Source organism: Bidens hawaiensis, unplaced genomic scaffold (genome assembly GCF_021521415.1).
Source record: "Bidens hawaiensis isolate Kalapana, Puna unplaced genomic scaffold, B.hawaiensis_p1.1 tig00008535_1, whole genome shotgun sequence".
Lineage (NCBI taxonomy): Eukaryota > Viridiplantae > Streptophyta > Magnoliopsida > Asterales > Asteraceae > Bidens > Bidens hawaiensis.
The window spans coordinates 780567-788393 of record NW_027491610.1 but is presented as its reverse complement, the minus strand read 5'-3'; the positions used below and the strand labels follow the sequence as shown (position 1 = coordinate 788393).

General features: G+C 36.7%; 1 long non-coding RNA gene across 1 annotated transcript; it reads left to right on the top strand.

Moving 5' to 3' along the window:
- The first annotated feature begins 1001 nt into the window (after window positions 1-1001).
- LOC143529331 (uncharacterized) lies at window positions 1002-3195 on the top strand. The gene is made up of 2 exons (XR_013134636.1): window positions 1002-1554; window positions 2979-3195. It is a non-coding gene; the product is annotated as an uncharacterized LOC143529331 (long non-coding RNA).
- Window positions 3196-7827: the final 4632 nt, after the last annotated feature.

Below are 7827 nucleotides of genomic sequence, written 5' to 3'. Positions count from 1 at the left end.
CCTTCGGCTATAAATACCCCAAATGGTATGATCATCTTATCTTATCTTGTATCTTACATCTTATACCTGATATCTGCTCTAGCAATCTCTTAATATACACTTATTTTCAAGAGCAATCTAGTCTGATTCTCACGCCGGAGGGTGGTCACAAGGAGGTACCCCCCATTCTCAGTGACGAGCTCACGGTGTCTGTTTTGCAGGTTATCAGAAGAACCATCTTTGCCGGGTCTAACCCCTCGTGGGAAACATCTATTTAACCCCCAGATTATCCGTAACCTGCCCGGGGTAACTTAGTGTTTCTTCAGCGTCAAATACTAAATGATAATGTCTCTTAAAGGTCATGTAATTGCACTGCTTAGAAACTACCTATTAGAATTCATATCATCTTCATCACTGCTAACGATAGTCTTTTTTAGTGAGGTCCCCCCCCCCCCCCCCCCTCATTTTTCTTACCAACACTTTCCTTATCTTTCTTTCCAACCTAATTCTCCTTTGTAATGGTCTTAATAACCTCACCATAATCTCAAGCATGGTACCACAAATCACCTGGTACACCTAATCAAATATCAACAGTAGCCTCTCAATGGGTTCCAAAAGAACTATCTCATTTGAGGGCCGAGAGTTAGTTTTGGTTTTCACATGATGAGTGTGTTTTTGTTCAGATTCACTTGATCTAGTCTTCCTTCTAGGCACTAATGGTTTAGTACAAGGCCCATAACGAGCACCACCACGACAGCCAAATCGTCCTTCACCTTAATCCCTAAATAAAACTATGTCTTAACATATACAAAGAGAGACGAAATACTAACAAATACCATTCCAAGTTATAATTCGGAACGTAGTAAGTAATACAAACTGCTATTTACATTGGTCAAGTGGAATTAATAGTTAATTTACTTCACATGCCCTAAATTTTCTCAATCATGAGTCATATCAGTGTTTAATTTGCTAAACAGGATCACTAAAAAATTCAGTAAATGTAAAATCAATTAAAAACATTTCCTTCTGTGTTGTAGCTACTCGTGCCAACGTTCCTTTCTTTAATCATATCTACATTCTGACCCTGACACATCAAAATCTCTTAAACTATAGCTCTGATAACAAACTAAATTAACCAATGACTTCGATTAACATTTCAGTAAAGACTAATAATCGAACCGACGAACCGTCGACCTATGTTCCAAAACCACAAACAATCATTTAACATAAGCAATCCAAACCATCCACGTGGCAATAATCCAAATAACTAACTTTTAAACAAACCTACCACCTTCACCACCACCAAAATATCAAAACCACCACTTCTCATTTCCTCCGTCAATTTTCTTCTTCTTATTATTAATATTAAATGCTGCAATTATTCTTCACGGTGGCCTTCTCGGCGGTGCCGTTAACGCTGTACATTCCGCCGGTGAGAAGCCTCAGCCTCTTCGTCGGATCGTTTCAGCAACTCATCGGTCACATCACCGTCTATCTCCTCCACATCTGTCCTCGCTTACGCCTCGCATTCTCGAGGATCGTTACGCCGATTCTACGCTCTCAGTTTCGCCATAGGTAATTAATTAACTAAACGAATCGAATAATGTATTAGTTTTGTTATTGTAACGTTTCGTGCTGTACGGATATGATTTGAGTGTGTATGAGCATTGCGCATAAAGAGTTTATGGATTATTAATTGTTAGGTTATTGATTGAATGAATTTGGATGAGATTTTAGATGTTAGTTTCTGATGATAGATAGCTAAGGTTTGATTTTAGATGATAATAATGTAGCACAAGTATACCTAATTTGGAAATAATAATGTCGTAAACTAAACAGGTCATTGTAATTAGGGCTGTAAACGAACTGAGTGTTAGCATGAAGTTCATTTATGTTCGTTCGTTTAAGATATGAATGAACATTAACAAGGAATTTCGTTCGATAACTAAATGAATGAACACAAACATAGGTGATGTTTGCTCAGTTTTGCTCGTGAACGTTCAATAATGTGTTTGTTTGTGTGCGTTTATGTTCGTTTATATCCGTTCTTCGATTTCAGTTTCGCCACAGGTAACGAAATGATAACGCACTTCATGATTCTGTATCAAAACGATAATGCACTTCAGAGTGCTTTTTGATATAATTTTTATTTTTGCAACGTTTTGTGAATTGATTGTGTGATTGGTTTCTTTTTTTGAACAAATAATATTCTTTTTTTCTTCAAACTATTTATTGTAAAGAACTTTGTATTGTAAAAAACAGATAAAAATAAAATAAAATGATATGATTCAACCTCAGACCCATTTGAATGTAGCAGATAACAGCGGGGCTCGAGAATTGATGTGTATTCGAATCATAGGAGCTAGCAATCGGCGATATGCTCTTATTGGTGATGATGTAACGACTAATTAATTGGATTAGGTTTTGCTAATTTAGTGTGATTTGAGTGTGTATGAGATACTACATAAAGAGTTTATGGATTATTTTTAGGTTTTGACGATCGATATTGTATTAGTTAACTTATTGATTGAATTTGGATGATAATATAAAGAGTTTATGGAATAGGTTTTTGCCAATTTAGTTTGTTTTGAGTGTATATGTGATTTTACATAAAAGAGTTTATGGATTACTGTTAGGTTATTGATTGAGTTTAGCTTATGGTTTGATTTAGATGATAATATAGCACTGAACTGTGAATCATTTTACAACAATACCTAGTTTTGGAACAATAACATCTGTAAACTAAAACAAGTGATTTAAATTAGTTATCTAAACGAATCGAACTGTTCGGCGGGAAGCTCGTTTAATAAATGAGCAAACACAAACAACGAATTTCGTTTGATTAACTATATGAACGAACACAAACAGATGCAATGTTCGTTCAGTTGTGTTTGTTTACATCCGTTTATGTTCCTTAACCTTTGTTTGTTTATGTTTGTTCATTAAAGGTTTTTAATATATTTTATTTTAATAACTTTTCAATTTCGATTACGCAACAGGTAACAAAACAAATGATTGGTTCGAGGGATCTCTGATACTAATTTTGTCATTGTAAGTTTGTAACGTTTTGTGAATTGCTTGTATGATTATGTAAATGATAGGATGAATAATGGATCGGATTAGGTTTGCTAATTTAGTGTGATTTCGTTTGCGTAAGCGTTGTACGAATATGATTTGAGTGTGTATGAGATTTTACGTAAAAGAGTTTATGGATTATTGTTAGGTTTTTTAGTTTAGATGAAAGTGAATACCAGTGAGTAATGTCTGTAAACAGTGATTGAAATGATTCATTGGTGATCAAATTTGTTGGGAAGATGTAGAAAACTTCGAATTCAAATTGGCGACTTGAACCGTAGAAGTTTTCGTGATGTTAATCAATATCCTAATTTCTATGAACACAAAATGATAGGTTAGCAGTTAGCTGAGTAACTCCCCTATATCAATTTAGAATAAACAAGTATATGAACATAGGACAGAGAATCAGCTTCCTAAACATAAGCAGCATATGACTAAACGAATCAAACAGTTAAAGTTTTCTATGGAAACCAGCAACGAGCAAGCGCATTTGATGGAGTTGAACACTAATCTATTTCTTGATTTTCATATGAACAAAAATGAAAAATACATAATTCTCACTTTTTTCCCTGTTTCGATGTTGTTGAGGTCATGCTGCTTGCTAATTGCTTCACCTATTGTTCTTTCGAGAAGCCTTGTTTGCACCAGGATGATATTTTATACTGGGTCTTAGTGAACGAACTCAATATGAATACATGGTCCAAAGACTCCATGTTAACACACCCAATTTTGTGATGTGAAATGAATGCTCAATTCTGTTGCTTTTAAATTTGTTACCTGGGAATCCTGTTTTGCAGCATCCTCCCAGCAAAATACTCAACCTTCAGTCCTCGTATATCGATTCCATCTTTGAGTACCTTAGTGACTTCACCGTGAATTGTCTTGTTTCATAACCCATCCACACCCATCTATTGTCCTCTTTTCTAATATAATTTTTGAGACGAAACGTCCATTTTGTCATCTTGTGGCAGCATTGTTAGTTCCTCCAAATAAGCTGAAAGAGATAGTTGACAGACTCGTTTTCGATTTGACCCCATCCGCTCGATGAGACCGTTCTTTGAAGACAAGCTTAAATGATCTCGGGAATAAATCATTAACCAAGAATCTCCTAAACAGAGATTATCTTTCAAGAATGCAGTTTGTTACCACTTACCAATATTCTAACCTAAAGATTACGGGAAATGCAAGTGACTAAACATTTATAAGTATCAAAAGTCATTAACCTTTTTCTAAAATAATAACAAGAAAAAGAATCACAAGAAGACCATCTCAACGTTCAGTGAATGCGACGATGTGGCTGGGTAGGTTATACATAAAAATGGTTCATGTGTCCAATATTGCTTGTGTTATATTTTGTTAGAAGGTTTCGTAACATACTGGTAAGTGGTAACAGAGGTGCACAAATCGGTTTTTTTAAAAAAACCGGTTCGGTTATTAACCGGACCGGTTTTTTTTGGCCCGGAAAAAAACCGGTTCGGTTAATAACCGGACCGGTTAATAACCGGTTTTTGTATCTGAAAACCCTAACCGGTCTAACCGGTTAGGACCGGTTTAGAAACCGGTTAGAACCGGTTAATAAACCGGTTTTTTTATTAACCGGTTTTATAAAAACCGGTTTTTAGGTTAACCGGTTTATTTATTTATTTATTTATTTTTTTTTTAAATAACCATTATTTTTTCACAGTATAAACAAACCGGTAACTACAAGGCAAACCGGTAACTACAAGGCAAAACGGACTCACTCCATTCTTTGCTTTCGTTGTTAGGGTTCTTTGCTTAGAAGATTAAAAACACATAACTTTTATTTATAGCTTTTACATTAAAAATACAAACATTAAATCGTTATCGCATATTCGTAACTTAAAAATACAAACATTAAAGAATGCTTAGACACGATTACATTAACAACTTGCTGTTTCTTACTCATTATTTGCCTCCATGTTTGCTGTTTCTTTAACTAATTTTCTTCGCTACCCGATCCTGAGCTATTCCTTAGGTAATCGTCGTACGCGGCTTCTTCATCGGTCATTGGTTGAGTGTGTCCTTGATTGACCTCGTCTTCATACAAGCCCGCCTCATACTCCATTTCCCCCTCGAGTGAGCGTTGATGTTGTGCCCTATCTAAAGAGTCCAAGTAATCCTTGTAGCAAATCGACATCTCTACAGCTGGTGGAGTGAGTCGAGTCCTCCTAATCGATATAACCCTGCCAGAAACAGAAAAAGCAGACTCCGAAGCTACCGTGGAAGCTTGGACCGTTAGTAAATCTTTGGCCATGGCAGCGAGGATCGGAAACTCATCCTCCTTACCTCTCCACCAAGCCAGCAAATCAAGACTTCTAAATTCATCCGAAGTCATGTGTTTCACAAAGTTGGTACCACCATACCTTCCAAGTTCACTGCTTGGGGTGTTTACCTTTTGACGTTTACCGGCGTCTTCCCAAATCATGTAGTACATCCCCATTTCAAGGTCGGTTTGGGATTGGGATTGGGCAACAGCTCTTAACGAGTCATGAATTTGGGAAGACGACTCGTATTTTGTAAGGTAAACATCATACATGTTTGATAAGGTGGTGTTGAAAGCATTCTTTAAAGTTTGGTTATAATAGGGGTTTTGATCGTCGTTTAACTCTAGCTCGTCACAAATTTTTTCTATTAAAGCTTCAACACCACCAACATTGATGCAAGGGTTTAACGCAGCAGCACATGTCAAAACAGCGGGTAGTTCTTGAAAATATTTTCTAAATTTTTCTTTCATTTTTACACCCATATCAAAATAAGGTGCACCCCTACAATGAAGTTCACTCAACTTTGTGCACATGACAACAATTTTTGGTAAAGCAATGGGGCTTGTTGGATAGTAAACCCCGGATAAACTAGTTGTGCAAGATTTAAAAATTTGAAGGACCTCCGTAACGATCTCAATCAATAACCAGTTTCTAGGATCGTACGGTGCACATTTACCCCTACTTGACAAAATTTGATGAAACGCAATTAATGATTCTTTTTGTTAGATGGCTTTCTCAAACATATCACAAGTCAAGTTCCATCTTGTTGGACAATCCCAATTTGGCCCCAACCATTGACAATTAGCTTCTACACAAAATTTTTTGTATCTTGAAAATGTTTTATTGTTGCTAAAAACATCTCGTAACATTCTTTTAAAATTGTTTCTTTGCGTTTCGATCACGTTTAACCCATCTTGCACGGCCAAGTTGATAATATGTTCAATGCATCGGCTACGAAAAAACGCTCCATCACAAATAGGTTTATACTTTAATTTTAAATGGCCAACCGCGGCCGTATTGTTGGACGCGTTATCAAACGAAATTGAAAAGATTTTATGTTCAATCTTGTATTGTCGAATGACTTTATCCAAGAGTTTAAAAATATTTCTACCCGTGTGCGGGTAATCAAACAATTGAAACGCAACGGTTCGTTTCATCATTTGCCACGACTCGGGGTCAACCCAATGAGCCGTCACACAAATGTATGAGTCGGGCGAACCATTAGGTACCGACCACACATCCGTTGTTAAGTTTACACCAGTTTGTAAGTTTGAAAAGTATGAAATTAGTTCGGATTTAGCGTTTTTCCATGCTTTAAGACAATCTCTTCTAAGGGTCGAACGACTTACGTGTTGGTAGCGTGGTTGAACATACTTTTGCATCATCTCCGTGAATTGAGGGTTGTCGAAGTGGTTGAAAGGAAGTGTTTGTTGAATCACAAAGTTTGAAAACTTTTGACGTACCGCTTCAAGGTCGTACGTAAACACCGTTCCTTGATTCGTCATCTCCGGCTGCGAACTACTTCCCGATTCGTCCTTCAAGGCCTTGCAAAAGGGCTTTTGTACATGCGCTTTTAAAGTGGAGTTTGCATCTTTGCCATAAAACTTCAAACAATGTTTGCATCGAGCTTTTTGGCTACCGTTAGACATTTCGCATAGGTCGAAATGTTGCCAAACATCTTGGTTTCGTTTCGTGGGGATGACCCGAACGACCGTTTCTCCCGTGTTCGAGGCACCCATGTTGACGGATGAAGCAGCACTTTGGGAGGCCATGATAATCGACTACGAAATAAGAGCGTATGGAGTGGTAATGTGTTATAATTGAGCGTGAGATAACAAAATAATCGCGTATGAAATAAACGTTTAGAGCGTTTGGAGTTGTATAATCGAGTGTGATCTAACCAATACCCAACCTAAACTATATATAGATGTTTGTGGGGGTAAAATGGTAAAAAAAAAAAACGGTCAAAAAAAAAAAACGGCTATATAGTCGTTACACAACGGAAAAAAAACCGGTTTTTAACCGGTTAACCGGTTATGCAAAAACCGGTTAACCGGTTTTTTTACAACGGTCAAAAACCGGTTTATAAAAAAACCGGTTAACCGGTTTTTTTATAACCGGTTATTAAAAAAAACCGGTTTTTTTATAACCGGTTCGTTAACCGGTTTTGGCTCTAAAATGTGTAACCGAAATACAAACCGGCGGTTTGTAAACCGGTCAAACCGGTTTTTAAAAAACCGGTTTTCTTAAAAACCGGTTTCCGGTTTAAACCGCCAAACCGGTTCCCAGACCTGTTTTTTTGACCACCTCTAAGTGGTAACTCATTGGTTATTTTTTCAATATCTAGTTAAAAGTTAAAACAAGTTATTATCTTATGTTGGTGGGCTCTTTGGCCCATTTTGTTAATGACAAAGCCCATAGAGTTTTTATTTAATAAAAGTTATATTTTGAACTTCAGATTTTCTTTTTGGTTGCTCTAGCGACTGTG